The 14,153-nt window shown below is 43.9% G+C and overlaps 1 non-coding gene across 1 annotated transcript; it reads left to right on the top strand.

Annotated features, from left to right (window-relative positions):
• Positions 1-2,355: 2,355 nt before the first annotated feature.
• Positions 2,356-2,428, top strand: Trnaa-ugc. Its single transcript has one exon. It is a non-coding gene; the product is annotated as a tRNA-Ala (tRNA).
• Positions 2,429-14,153: the final 11,725 nt, after the last annotated feature.

The raw sequence follows: 14,153 nt of genomic DNA, 5'->3' as shown, positions 1-14,153 counted from the left end.
ACCTACGTCACGATTGCGTTGAATGTCACGTGGTCTCCGCTGGGCCTTCTCCGAGCGCTTGCCAGAGTGGGCCGTTTACAACGAAAAATACAGCCACCAGGCTCAAAATACAAACGTGCGATTGTCATTTACGGACATTGTGGATCATATTCAACCTATTTTTGAACACGACGGGAATATTTCAAATTTTGTTGAAGTATTTCATTAAAGGAGGGGGGGGGGGAGAGAGAGAAAGAAGAAAGGGGTCGTTCCCCAACCCCACCTTCCATAACCTCTTCGCTTGTTTATTTTATAGGTTCGCTCCAAGAATGAGGAAGCCAAGGAGGAAGTACTCTTGTTAACTGAAAGTGACCAGTTGACTTCGACGATGAACACCAGAAATTCACTGCGGTTATTTACAATGCTCTTGCTTTGTTAAACAATGTAACTAATTAAAACTCAGAGCATAAATAAAAAACAATGATTTAATAAATTGTATTATTTTTTTTAATATCCCCCCCCCCAGAAAAAAAAATACAAGTAAAAAAAACAAACGTTTAGGACCGCCATTGATCTCTGTATCGAGTACTTTTGAAAACTGTATTTGTATGTTTTAGATATATCACTTGTATCGTGGCTTGTATCGTGACTCGTTACATTTCTTGTAGAATATTAACTGTCGTTTATTTTCTTGTTGCGATAAACTGGAGACGACGATACTAATTAATCTCTGGAAATGGGACACAAGGGAGATAAAGAAAAAGCGAAAATCTCCAAACACAGCTAGTTGACTTGTGCGCGACCGAGCTGTGTTTGGAGACTTGTGTTTGTCCTTTGTTCCCCTTGTTCCCCTTCTCCAGGAATTAATATTGTCATTCTTGTCCAGCTCGCTTCTACCTTTGCACTAATTGCATTATCATCAAATTGAAAACCATTTTTTTCTTGTGCAAGGGGTCCGAGAACCCGAACTATGAATCCGGCGCGTAATCCCCTTAAAGGGTGACCCCGGTCAAAAGTCGAACCAAAATAAATGACTGATATCGATTTACGGAGACTAAATATGGCGTGCATATGTAAATAATAGGGTCGCGACTGGACTTCAGGGGGGGGAGGGGGGGGGGAGGGCTAATGTTTTGTAAGCTTTTCCCCTGGCAACGCCACTCCTCCCAAAATCATCGACGAAACCTTTCCGGACGCCGCATTTTTCGGATTTTTCAAGCACGAACGAACACTACTTGTGCTAACAGAAGCGCGAGGGTGCTACCGGTGGGGACTCCACAGATGGGCTTCCCGTTGGCGTGAGTGTAGGATGATTCATTCTAGACGCATCCACGCTAGAAACTTCGAACGCTGTTAGTAGGCGTGTGGGTTTCTCCTGCACCAACCCTGCAATCTATCAGAAGCTGTATTTCTTACATTCTTAATGCAGGAACGAACACTGAGTGTGTTAACGTGAGCAGTGAGAAGCTAGTCGTGGGAACACTTCAAAAATTGCTCCCCTGGGAGTAAGTGGAGGGTGTTTCAACCCAGACGCATCCACGTTAAAAATGTCAAACACTGCTATAGGGGTTTGCTCCTACAACAACTCTAAAACCTATCGGAACTTTTTTTTTGTTTTGTTTTAGATTCTCCATATAGGAACGAACACAGCATGTGTTAACGAGAGCAGAGAGGCGCTACTAGTGGAGACTCCTTAAAGAGAGCTTCCCGTGGGCGTTAGTGGATGATGTTTCAATCCACCCGCATTCAAGCTAGAAACTTCAAGAGCTGTTAGTATACACGTGGGTTTGCTCCTACAACAACGTTAAAATCTACCGAAAGCCGTTTTTGTTTGTTTTTTAGATTGGTTTCAATTTAAACGTATCCACGCAAGAAACTTCAAACGCTGTTCTTGTAGCACGTGGGTTTGCTCCTACAACAACTCTGAAATCTTTCGGAAGCCGTATTTTGAAGGCGAAAACCTTACTTGTCCAATTACGCGAAAAATTGTGGGCGTTGTGTCCGAAAGATGTTCATAAAAATACGTCGTTAATGAGGCGATGCAACAATATTAGCTTCGAAAGAATTTGCAGTTTAAAATTTTTACATTGTTTATCTTACCCAAGGGAACCGAGAAACCGCATCATTCTTTTCAAATATGGCAATTCCGTTGCGTAATAGCAAAGAAGAGAACGGGAATACCAAACACAGATAGGTGACTGGTGCGCGACCGAAAAAATTGTTTTTCCTTGTCCACCTCGCTTGTCCAGCTCGCTTGCACCTTTGCATTTAATTGCTTTATAATTATAAGTTATAACCTTAAATTCCAAGCTTCACCCTTTTTGATGCTAGACTGGTGGCAGCTGATAAAACCCGTTTGCTCTACTGACGTCTAACACCTGGTTAGCTCAGTTGGTAGAGCGCTCCACATGCAGTGGGGAGGTCCCGGGTTCGATACCCGGACCAGGCGGATTTTTACGGTCTCGGACTAGTCACCTAGCTGTGTTTGGAGGTTTGTGTTTGTCCTTTGTCCCTCTGGTTCCCCTTCTCCAGTGATTATTTTCGTCATTCTTGTCCAGCTCGCTTGCACCTTTGCATTTAATTGCATTATAATTATAACCTTCAGGGTCGTCATGTGAATTGGAAGCAGAGGCCGCGCGCGCTAAACGCTCTGAAAGAGATTGCAACCGGATACTCTCTATCCCCATTGCGAGTCACTGCGCACGTGCGTGTGGGCAAAATTTATTCTCAGTTCTTTAATCCATACGTAAAAGGGAGCAACTACAAGAATTATTCGACCGAAGTCCAAACATCGTTCCACTGCCTCTTTAAAGGGGTACTCCGGCCGTTTTTTGAGCTACCTAAACAAATTGTATTTTCCGACACCCGGACTTCAGTCGTCATGGTATGCTATTTATTTTCTCGAGATTCAAAATAGCAATGGAGAAAAACCGTAAATGAAGGTGATGCCGAAACCAGCAATCAAATTTTTGCGCGCTCTTCAGTGGTGTGACGTCACATATGGTGCAGACTTTCAGGTCGTGCATGTAGTCTTAAACAGAGTATGTCGAGTGTTTTTTGCGCGCTTCTCAGTGAATCAGTTACCAAACATCCTTTTCCCACCATCAAACGTCTTGTAATCAGTTGGGAACATGGCTTACTGCCCGCTTTGTACCATCTCTGTCGTCACACTTCAATGTTGCCAGTAGGGGCTCCCGGTTTGAGAAACACGATGAAAGCGAAATTCAATAACATCGCGGTCTTTTTTTTTTTTCTTTTCACACAATACTTGCGGAACTCGTAGAGCCATGTCTATCGGTGTGTTGAGCCGATTTTGAGGCAAATCAGCGAGAAAAAAAAACACAAAGAAAAGCACAGCAACGCAGATGCTTCGTCACGGAAGGCGGCGGTAGCGCTCAAGGTCAAAGCGGACGCGCCTCAGAAATAAAACACAAAGAAAAGAAAAGCAACGCATATGCTTCATAACGGAAGCCGTCGTGAAGTCGGCGAGGTTCGCCGCGCCTGCGAGGTAGGGAAGCATGATGTCGCTACCGGAGCGCCATGTGAAAATGAAAGACGTGGCACGCTGCTTGTACGAATGCGCTGCATGTAGGAATGCTTTCGCCTTCCTTCAAGTAGGCAGTCTTAAATGTATCTGCCGAATTTTTTTTTTATTTATTTCCCAAGCAAGAACGAACACTAGGCAGTTTTAGAATAGTAAAGCTTTGCGTGCGCAAAGAATAGCGTCGTCGCCACTGCGCATGCGCCGAATGTTGACTGCGTTTTGCGCCTTGCGCGAGCTAATTTAGCGTGCGCTATTTTTCAGAAATTGCGTGCGTACGCAAAGAAAGTTTGCGCTCCTTGAAGGAGGATTCGTGATGAGAAGTTGGCTGAAGCCAATACGAGCACAGTTAAAAAAATGGCGGCTCCCACGACTCCGACTGCAGCCGCTTTGGCTTCGTCGTGAGCGCGACGTCGACGGCGTCCTCGTGACTGGGACTTTAAAAATAGGACGACATTGCACTCCTACAAGAGGTGCACGTCAGAAACGTTTTGGAGGGCCCAGCAAGATGCAACTTGGTATTGTTGCAAGAGCTAGATGCTTGGGCTTTTGCACCCCGGCGGAGAAACGCTGTTCTAAAACACTCTTGCGTAGCGTTCGCTAACACGACACTTTAAGTAAAAAAGGAGAAAAAAGGTAGCAACGGCGTGTCTTCCTCTCTTCTACTCACGCGCCCCCAACCGGTCACGAGAGGAAGGGAAGAACGAAACGTTTTTCTCCTTTCCCAGGCAGACGGGAGAAAATTTCCGCCCTCCCGCCTCAACTTCTTTCGGTTTCGTTCTTCGAGCACGTCTCGCGCATTGTTTAATCAAAGTTGTTGAGTTATTGAGCTTCAGCGGCAGCGAAGGTAGCCTGTAATTGCGTCTCCCGGTACTTACGTGCTGAACATTTCGGTTTCGTTGACGTTTTTACCACTAATTTTATCAAACGAGCAGACGAATCAGGGGTTTTCCCAGGAATTTATTAATTTATATATTTACCCTCAAGGTGCATAGTACATTACAGAGGGGAGTGAACACACACACAAAATGATGGCAACGAAATCAATCAACTAAGGGTACTGTTACTAATTTTGTCTTTAAAAAGAAAAAAAAGTCAGTGATGGACGCAATTGAAGCGGGAAGGCGGTTCCAATCTGTTGACGTGCGACGTATGAATTACACACTGAATGCGTTAGTTTTGAAACTTGGTTTGCCAACTTTATGAACGTGATCGAGGCGAGCGGAGCGATAAGACGGTTCGTGAGCGTAAAAATGAGTTGTGATGGTAGATTTTATGAAACAAGCAGAGACGAGCACATTTACGGCGGGAAGATAAGTCGGGTAATTATATAGTTATTTTCGTATTTGTTACACTGGACGTGCGAGGATAGGTTAGATGAAACGAGCTGCTCGATCTTGAATGTTTTCCAATGCAGTGACACGGCAACGTTTGCCGGGATCGGATGAAGCGTACTCTAAATTGAAATGGACTAAGCACTTGTACATGAATAATTTCAGCGATGAAAGTGCTTGAAAAAAATCGCGTTTTAAGTAGCCCAAGATATGGTTGCCATTTCCAGCAACATACTCAATATGGGTGTTCCATGAAGAATTCGAGGTAGTATAGACACCGAGGTACTTGTAAACAGAAGCAGGTGATAGTGGCGTATTGTTAACGCGATATACAGGACAGCCAGTGTTAGTGCGTGACACGCTCATTGACTTGCATTTATTGGTATTTAATTCCATGAGCCAAGCATCGCACCAGCGAGCTACGTGCTTAAGATCCGTTTGGAGATGGTCAATATCAAATTGGTCAGGGATGTTGCGATAAACAACGCAATCATCAGCGAACAAGCAGATTGATGAAGAAATGTTAGATACTAGATCGTTAATATAAATGAGAAAAAAGTAAAGGGCCAATTACGGGGCCTTGGGGCACCCCTCAATGAACAGACGCCACAGAAGAAATCTTGTTGGTAATACTTACAAATTGTAGACAATGGCTCCAGTGTCCGCTTTTGTTTTGACCACGTATTTATTGATAACGTTAGATATAATTGGGATGACGCCACCAACGCATTAGTGAAGTGTACTAAACGCATTCCTGAGGCTACCGTTGCAGCCTCTTCTACCGGTCCTTGACTCCGGCGTGGTTGCCAAGACTTTTGTGTTATGAATGTTAACGCTACGAGCTTAATGAACAAATTTCCCAACTTTCTTGCATTAATTTCCTACCACTCCGTTCACGTTGCTGGCGCCACGGAAACATGGCTACATGACGGCATATACGATACCGAAGTAACACCACCCGGTTATTGTGTGATTAGAGGCGATAGAAGTCGCGGTAGAGGCGGTGGTGTTGCTATTTTCTTACGGTCGGACATAACATTCTCTGTGAGTCAAGGCCCTTCCAAAATTGAATCAATATGGTGCAAGCTTTACTTTGGCAGTATGTCCATAGTAGTTGGCGTTGTTTACCATCCGCCTGATTCCCCTATCGATCAGACATACGTCCTATGTGACTTCATGCACATGCACAATTTCTATTCCTCAAACCTAGTCTGCATGGGCGATTTCAATCTGCCTGGACTCCAGTGGTCTTCTTTTTCAATTACCGGTCACGATGCTTCAATATGTAGAGAGTTGCTAAACTTTTCGTTGTCATGTGGTCAAAAGCAGGCGGTCCAGCAGTGTACTAGACAGACCTCAGTCTTAGACTCTGTTTTCATTAGTTCACCTCTTCTTGAAAACGGTCTTAATTGTGAGATCGTTGATGGCATATCGGATCACAAGGCTGTTTTGGTTTCAATCGCTTGTTCTGTTCGGAAACGCGTATTGTTTATTCCATGTTTTACGATTTTAACCGTGCCGACGATCTGTCAGTTACTGACATACTAAGTGACTCCTTTGATAGCTCCGAGCAGCTAAGTTTCTCCAGTGATGTGGATTCTCTTATTAGTTTTTTTTTAACAGATGGTTGAACCCTGTATCCAGCGTTTCGTGCCTACCAAAGCTAAGAAAAAAATATTTCTGTTCTTTGGTTATCACGAGAAATATTGCATTTATCACGTCGTGTCAATAGGCTCCGGCGTATAAGACGTTCCGGTGATCCAGAGAAGATTACCCAGTTTAACTAAGCGAAGGAGGAACCTTGACTTAAAACTAACTCAGCGAAGGATTTCTATCTTCGAGTTACATTGCAAAATTTAATGAAAAGCAACCCACGAAAATTTTGGCAATCAATTTTACCCCGTAGTTCTACTTCAGACACTTTTACAATTCATGACGTAGCCAGTAGCGACACACTAAAAATCACCACTGCGTTTAATACATACTTCCAATCTGTGTTTGCAATGGACAATTTCGAAATTCCTCCTTTAAATAATGAATCACAGCCTACACTTCGTGATGTAACTGTGTGTTATGATAAGGGTGTTCTAAACATGGTGTTAAATTTAGATTCTAAAAAAAAAAGCCTGGCCCTGGCAACATTAATAATTCATTTCTAGTTCGGTATATTCTCTTTGGACTAGTTGGTATCTCGCTATTATTTTTCAAAAATCCCTGTCAACCGCAGCAGTTCCCTCGTCTTGGAAACTTGCAAAAGTCCTTCCGTTGTATAAATCCGGCTACAAACATTCGTTAACTAATTACAGGCCAATTTCTTTAACATCTCATTTATGCAAAATATTAGAACACATTATCCGCAAATATATCATGGTGTTCCTTAAAACTAACAACATTTTATGTGATCTTCAACACGGGTTTCGACGTGCTTACAGCACAATTTCACAACTTACTGAATTTACTCACGACATCACTCAGTCTCTCGACATCGGTAACCAAGTGGATGCGATATTCATAGACCTGTCTAAAGCCTTCGATACCGTTCCTCACTCTAAACTTTTGTACAAACTTATTGTCATACTAAAAAAAACCTTCCCTTGTTAACTGGATATCAAGTTTTCTTTCCAATTGCTCTCAGTATGTATGTTTTAACTCCTCCAATTATTCTACTGTCGATGTGTCATCAGGTGTCCAACAAGGCTCTGTTCTCGCTCCGCTTCTTTTCTTGCTCTACATCAACGATTTACCACGTAACATCGCCACTGAAATACGTCTTTACGCTGACGACTGTGCCCTGTACCACACGGTTAATTCCCCTGAAGACCATAACTTCCATAACAGTTCATTTGCAAGCTTCTGCACCTAGTGTTAGACCTGGCAAATGACCATAAACTTTCGCAAAACCGTCTTAATGTCCATTTCTAAGCGTATGCTTCCTTCCATGTTTACATATTCATTCAATGGCGACACATTAGAAAGAGTTCCTGAATGCAAGTATCTTGGTTTTCTTTTCTCGCAAGACATGTCTTGGCCAAAACACATCGATTCCACCTGTAACAAAGCACTTAAAAAACTCGGCTATCTTCAACGTATCCATCGTGTTGCCCCTCAAGAAACCAAACTTCTAATATATAAAACACTAACACGCCCTATCCTTGAGTACGGTTCAACAATATGGAATCCCTGGAAACAATGTGGAATTAACAAAATCGAATCAGTCCAGAAGAAACCAGTACGTTTTATTTTCCGTAGCTACGACAGAGTTTTTTCCCCATCCTCTAACCTTTCTGCTCTAAGCTTAAGTCCTCTTTCCAATAGGCGTCACACTGAGAGCCTTAAAGTCCTTTACAGTCTGGTTAACTTGCCACGTCTCACCTCATGCAATAGCCCCGACGGCCGCCTGCAGTATGTAAAAATAAAGAATAAATAAAATAAATTAGTTAAAAAGGCATTTATCCAATCGAGTATGTGAGGGTCAATATTGTTATTAGATTCTACGAAGGTAGTCAGATGGGAGTAGATGATACTTTCTAAGATTTTGCATGGGATACTTGTTAATGAGATATGACAATAATTGCATGGATCGTGCTTGACACCTGACTTAGGGGATGGAACCATCTTCCCTATCTTCCAGTTATTAGGCACTATACTTGTTTCTAGTCAGTGTGAAAATAGCTGATGAAGTATAATAAACAAATACATCTTGGTGTTTGTTTTTTTTTAATTTTGAAATAATCACGTTAACACCCGTGGATGATGAAAACTTAAGCCTATCTATCACACTTGAAATACCAACAACATTGAAAACGACAAAGTTCATAGGTAAGAAATCATGCAGATGTAGTAAAGGTACACTTAACTTACTCTGAACAGAGAATGATTGGACAAAAACATAATTTGAGAGAAAAGCACACTCGTTGGCGTCTATGGTTTGCGTATCAGGAAATATCAGAGATACGTTTCCGTTGTCAATGCTGCTTACAGTGTTCCAGAACTGCTTTGGATTATTCAAAAGCATAGAAGGAAGTGGGGTATTAAAAAAACATGTTTCGCATTTTTAAAATAAAGTTTATTCTCTCTCTTTCGCATTTTTAACTGCTTTGTCATATTCGGAAGCGGCAATAAGATATGCAGCCCAGCAGACCTCTGTGGAATTAAATTTTGCTGTACGGAATAATCTCTTCTTTTTGTTGGACAGCCTTTTTAGAGTTTTATTATATCATGGCGCATTTACATGATTGCGAATTACTTTAGACGATATATACTTATTCATTAAGAAAGCGACAAACGTTTTAAACAAGTTCTAATTTCTTTCAACTGGACCATTAAAAACCTACTAGGCAGCTTTCAAGAAATAAACTCATATCTCTGTCGATGGAAGTAAAATCACCCTTACTGTAGTCTCGAATACTTTTTACTGTTCATAACATTGAGCCCTGGGACGCATGAACCGTGAAGTGTAGTACAGAATGGTCACTAAGGCCAGGCAAGTATCATATCGATACATTAGCGTGCGGGAGAGTGGTACGCACTAGGTCTAACAAAGACGGTGATGATGATACTCTTGTAGGAGATGCGACTACCTGATCCAAGTTAAAATCTGTATATGAAGTAATGAACTCGCTAGCTTCAGTTGAAAAGGGAAGACAAGAAGGGTATCCAGCAGTCCATTTAATACTTGGGTAACTGAAGTCCCCATCAATACGATAGGCAAGTCTAGAAAACGTACAATAAGTTGGTTGATATAATCGTGCAACAAACTTAAAAACAGTACATTTTTCGTTGGAGAGTGGTAACAAGCCCCAAATATTAATCTTTCGTCTAATTTAAACAAACACACAGCCAAGTAATCTCATGAGCACAGGCAATCGGCACATGAAAAGAAGCAGGTGTATTGGCCACGGCTAACAAGACACCACCACCGGATTTGTCATTCCTTTCAATTCTGTAAATATTGTAACGTTTCTGACAATGAAAGAGCTCATTATTACAAACTTTTGCTGACAGTCAAGTTTCCGTCAAAACTATTATATCTGCATCACAGGAGTCGACAATTGAGCATAAGCTAAAACATTTGGGAAACAAACTTCTAATGTTAGTACAAATATACGAAATTTCCGAGCGGGAATCTGGATGTTCACCACCCCTCACTGGCTGTTAAGAAGTGGTGACTGACTCAGACCATGTTTCAGCCACTGACTGTGCCCCATTTTTTTCTCGTCGAACAGCAGCAGATGCTATCGTTGCTAGTATTGTATGCAAAACAGTTTCCGTTTAGAGATAACTTTTAGCGAAGCTTAAAAACCGCCCCCTGGCGTTTTCCGTAATCAAGCAACTGTTTCCTCGCATGCCGTGTCTCAGGAGAAAAACCTTCAGCTACGGAAACAGGGTTATCTTTCAGTCTGGGACGGCATGACCGTATACCTTCCTTAGTTTTGAAAGATCCAAACTTCGCGATCACGGAGCGAGATTCCCGCTTACAAAAGCCCCCAGCCTGTGTGCACGCGCTATTTATTCCTGCGAGACGGTTATATTCAAAACATTCGATAAGAAAAACAGCACCTTACTTTCCGACTGAGACCACTTTTCAAGAACGCTCCCATGAATACCGTGAAAGATCAAATTATCCCTACGTGACCTATCTTCCATATCACTCAGTCTTGAATTTAAGTTAAGATTATCTCGCTCAATACGTTCGATAGTATGGTGCGCTGCGACAAGCTCACACTGCACGTCAGGGAAAGCTGCGGTTTTGGATTACACTGGCGTCGCTCTTTGAACAAGATTAGTGAAAGCATTTTTAATTGACCACTGATTTGCTTTAAAGGGTAACTGCAAAGAAAAAAAAGTGTTTTTTTAACAGCCTTATTGGGACAATCATGTTACAAAGCGAACCTTCAGCGAAAACGAATTTTCATTTTTTGCATTATTCACGCCACAGGACGTAATTTAGTCGGCGTCAGAACCTATCCACGTTTGAAACTCCCGCTCTTCGGACCCTTAGGAGAAGAACGCCCGCCACTGATCTCCACTATGGCGGGCTGAATGGCGCTTAGCTGCTCTTCGAGCCTGGCGCAAGTGAAGCCACCGGAAGTTCGATGCTTGTCCCGGAAGTCGGGTGTGCCCTGGGCTTCCTAGTGCATTCAATCGATATTTTGGTCCATGCTTTTTTGTCTTTGATTGGGTTATAATACTCCCGTTCCGGATTAAATCCCGAGAATGAGGCATTTGAACTTGGGACATATTCACACTTGATCAACTAGAATCTCAAAATGTTTACATTGAATGGCTTTCCATGATACTTCTTGGGTGTACATGCGCCCTTACTGCGCAACAAGCTGGCTCTCTTGAGGGAACAAGCGAAAATCCAGCGCCCTCGACGCTTTTCGAACCAGCACTCGGAAGGGTTACAAAGCCTGCCAAGCGCTCACTTCCGGGACAAGCCGCTTACTTCCGGTGGCTTCATATCTGGTTGCTCAATGTAGAGTTCCTGTATATGCTACCTACGGTAGCAGAGTTGCGCATTCAGCCTCGGCGCGTGGCCGTAGAGCCGGCTTTCCCGCACGAGATGGATGCTTTGCTCCTCACGTGACTAAATTTGGCGAATAGTGGCGCCGCGCGCGCCGCCGCGCATGAAAAACAGGAGAGGAGGAAAAGGAGGCGGAAAGCAGGGAAACATACGCCGGGGCAAGAGAAACGTCGGTGGAGCGACCGTAAAGGTAGCTTTCTTGCACGCCACCGGATGCTTTGCTCCTCACGTGATGGATCTCGGCGAATAGCGGCGTGGCGGCGCGGGGAAAACAAATGCGCAACTCTGGCTCCCGTAGGGAGCCTATACATAAACTCTAGCTCAATGCGCCATCCAGCCCCCTCTAGTGGAGATCAGTGACGCCCGCCCCTCGCTCTTGGATTCGCTCTTGAATTGACTTAACTCGGAGTTGAACGATACACACAGCGTCTCGACTTTCGGTGTGTCTTGTCGAAGAAACGCCGTGGATAAAAGGGGGCAGGGGGAGGGGGGGAGGAACGGGGGGAACGTGCCGCCGATGGACGCCGGAAGCTAGAGCCCTTTCGTTGCTTTTGTTTGGTCAGAGAAAATGTGGCAACAACGCACGTTCCACATGGCGCCGGTATTGTTTTGGCTTGACGGGACGCGAGAAACTCCGTGGTTTGCAAGCACATGTAGCTAAGGCGTAACCCGAAAAGTGCCCTGTGATATTCCCGGAAGACGGAAAGTATCATTCGTAATCGTCGTGTGTGCTTTCAAAGCGAAGTGAGTCACAGGGTCCACGAGTGCGCAACCACAAGCCAACGTTCACGACAGCGCTGAGTTGACTTCGGCGATCTCGTTCTGTTTTGTGCAACACGGCGACGCGACAAAGAACTCACACGTTCGTGGTGTGGGGTGCGAGGCCCTTGGAAGTAGAAACCCACACTAACACGAAGCGCAAATTGGTTGTTGTGAGGTTAAGATTCGACGCGTTCAGTCCCGTCGTCGTCAGATGATTCGGTCCAGCTTGTCCAGGACGCAGCAAGCGTCTTTAAAAGTATATCTTCCTTTGTTTCGCTTCAAAATGTGTAAGACTCCCGACGCCTACCGTGGGTAAGATACTGCGTGCGTTTTCAACAAAATTACGCCGTTTTAATTCAACGATGGACTCCGAATTGTTGTCCTAAATCTGCCGTTTTTATGCTTCGTGTTGTTCGACAACGTTTGCACAGTGACATGCACTACTCGAGTAGATGATTCGGTCCTGCAAACGACCTGTTATGCAGAGTTTCAGGGAAACATAAGCCACCACCGTTATTTTCCTCTAAACCTCGTGTGAGTTTGTTGCGTTCATCATGTGGTGTGAATAAATGTGGGCAAGATTTCCTACCTCCCCACAGATGCATGAGCTGAGACCTTTATTACGTACGAACATAGTGCCTTTTCTTTATTTTGGGAAGAGGCGTTGGTTACATTGATTATGGTACAATCACTTGAGAGTTCATAAATTGGGGAGGGCGAGTAAGCCTTTCCCAACTTTGTCTCTTTTCTTTCTGGCACTGCCCCTATAAATTCAAGTTGCAGTTTCAGTAGAGATATCTGCTAGCAGGCACAAACTGCTCTAAAGCAGGTAAAAGACTGGAAAGTCAGGACGGTGCGGACTCCGTGTTTTGCGCTTTTTGCAAGGTGACTGGGGAAGTGCTTTTTCGACGTATGTGGAATATGAAAACGAATAAGATGATCTACAAAGGTGCAATGACAAGCCAAGGTTTACGATAATAGTACACATTCCATTCAAACAACTTTACATCAGATGGCTCGGAAGCCGAGAAAGATCTATCGGCTAACGCAGGATTTGGACGTCCGAATGCTTCTCCGGACAGCTGTTATTTAATAACCTGGCTGTGTCAGGTTTTTTTACGGAACAGCCATGTCTCAGTCGCGGACGTTTGGTGCAGCCGGTGCGAATCTCGAAGGCCTTCGGAGCAAAATGACGAGAGCATACCTGGTCACGTTTGTGGCTACGCAAACGCCCGATTGCGTCCAGCCAAATAGCATTCATCTTTCGGGGCGACATGACTGCTGGACGATTCGCTGTCGCGATCACTCCTCTGGCGCTACTTTACAGAGCAACGGTGCCGCTGGGACACGCGTTGGGATACGCGTGTCACAAAAATATATTTTAAGCGAAAAAAGAAAGTTAGGGCAATATTGACGGCGAGAGATTTATTTGAAATTCTGCGCGCAAAATCCGTGACGTTACGAACTGGTCATTCGCTCAACGTGATGGTAATTTTCTCTTTCCACCTCAACGTTATGGCCAAGCCGATCCACCTCTCCTCCACGCGCCCGAAATGCCGAGAGAGAACACAAGTGGAAAGCGGGTGCCTACCGGCTAAATTGCGTCTCGCGCCATTATATTGTGCTAAAAAAAGAACAATGGCAAAAAATATTTGTTTTACACGCGATTTTTTTTTCAGTGTTTTTTTAAAGAGTTTAATATCGCTTGAGAAATTACGGTGCAATCGATCGTCGTGCGGATAGTCATGTTCGAACGCTGGTCTTAACCGTAGCTCATATCGTACAGTGGCCAATGTGACTGTCGTCTGCGATGTCCTGTTGTCTCCTACCCGAGAGCGATTGCGCTCTGGGGAAAGGATTGAACAGTATGGAAATACGCCGGTAAGTACGTCTATTTATAGTTCGGCTTTAAAGCGCAGCGGAGCAGCTTAATTTATTGGCTTTCAAATGATAACGCCATAAGGGCTTACTTTTTACTGAGAGATTCATCCCCTGAGCCTTTAAAAATCAT

The sequence above is a fragment of the Ixodes scapularis genome, unplaced genomic scaffold (genome assembly GCF_016920785.2).
Source record: "Ixodes scapularis isolate PalLabHiFi unplaced genomic scaffold, ASM1692078v2 PGA_scaffold0__279_contigs__length_252992795, whole genome shotgun sequence".
Taxonomy (NCBI): domain Eukaryota; kingdom Metazoa; phylum Arthropoda; class Arachnida; order Ixodida; family Ixodidae; genus Ixodes; species Ixodes scapularis.
Note: the sequence above shows the minus strand (reverse complement) of the source record. Positions and strands in the feature narration are given on the sequence as shown.